The sequence below is a fragment of the Salvia hispanica genome, chromosome 5, assembly GCF_023119035.1.
Source record: "Salvia hispanica cultivar TCC Black 2014 chromosome 5, UniMelb_Shisp_WGS_1.0, whole genome shotgun sequence".
NCBI classification, from domain to species: domain Eukaryota; kingdom Viridiplantae; phylum Streptophyta; class Magnoliopsida; order Lamiales; family Lamiaceae; genus Salvia; species Salvia hispanica.
This window is the reverse complement of record NC_062969.1, coordinates 30,514,970-30,516,260: the sequence shown is the minus strand read 5'-3', so window position 1 is coordinate 30,516,260 and position 1,291 is coordinate 30,514,970.

Genomic DNA, 1,291 nt, shown 5'->3' with positions numbered 1-1,291 from the left:
TTGGCAAGGAGCCTCCATAGAAAGATGGAAATAGAGGGGAGGAGACAATCATTCCAAACCAGCTTGAGGACTTCTACTGGCTGGTGCCGCCGTCTACATATTTCCCAGGCAGAGCTAGTTGAGAAGTTACCATGTGGTGATTCAGTCCAGCGTAGGATATATTTGCCCCTAACATCAATTGGGGTATCAACGATATCTGCGATTTTTACCAGAGGGACTCCGAGCGGTTCAAGTACACCTCTTATTAGGCTTTCGTTCCATTCCCCATTCCTCCAAAATTCCTTAACTTTCTTGTGTGGTAATCTCATTCCTAGGTTGCACAGCTCACTAATCGGTTTGTCTCCCCACCAAACATCCTCTCAAAAATGGATTTCTCCATTCCCTAGAATCCACCTGATACGACTATGTGTCTTACTTGCTGCCCTCGCCATCCTTTTCCATGTGGTACTTTGCGTCTTTGAGAATGGTGTCAATGAAGGGGCGCAATTCCGGCAATATTTCTGGAGCATAAATTTTACCCAAAGTGAATCTTGCTCCCTGAAACGGATCCAAAGCTTCATCCCGAAGGCTTCAACCATCTCTTCAAACTTACATATTCCAAGTCCTCCTTCATCCGTGGGGTAGCAAATTTGGTCCCAACTAATCCAATGTGTGGCTTTTTTCTCATTCGTTGTACCCCAGAAAAACCTCGCAAGGAGTCCCTCCAACTGTTTTAGCGCCTCCTTTGTCGGTTCAAGAACTAATAAGCGTTAGCCTGCCTCCGAAGGAAAGATACCTGTGTGACCACGAGTGAATGCGCGATGAGATCTTCTTCTTCCCTTTGAAGATAGGAACACCAAGATAGGTGAATGGGAAGGACCCCCGGCGGAAGCCGCCGCTCGCCTCAATATTCGAGGCCCAACTTGCATGCTTCTCGTCAATGTAGAACTGACTTTTTTCCTTATTAATCCTCTGGCCTGATGCTGCAGCATAGTGATTCAAACATTCGATGAGTTCCTGGATCGACTCTTGCTTTGCTTGTGTGAAGACAATGATATCATCTGCATAAGCAAGATGCGACACTTCCATCCCGTGCCTCGTGGTAGCATACCTCATCTCCCGTCTCCCAAGGATCAGAGAGTCTAGACTCCTTGATAAATATTCTGCCGCTATGACAAAAAGAGAGGGTGAAAGCAGATCACCTTGTCGGAGGCCTCTAGACGATTTGAAGAAACCTGCCGCAGCCCCATTAACCAAAACCGAGAACCAGCAAGAGTTGACGTTGCGCTCGATCAGAGAGATCCACTTTTCT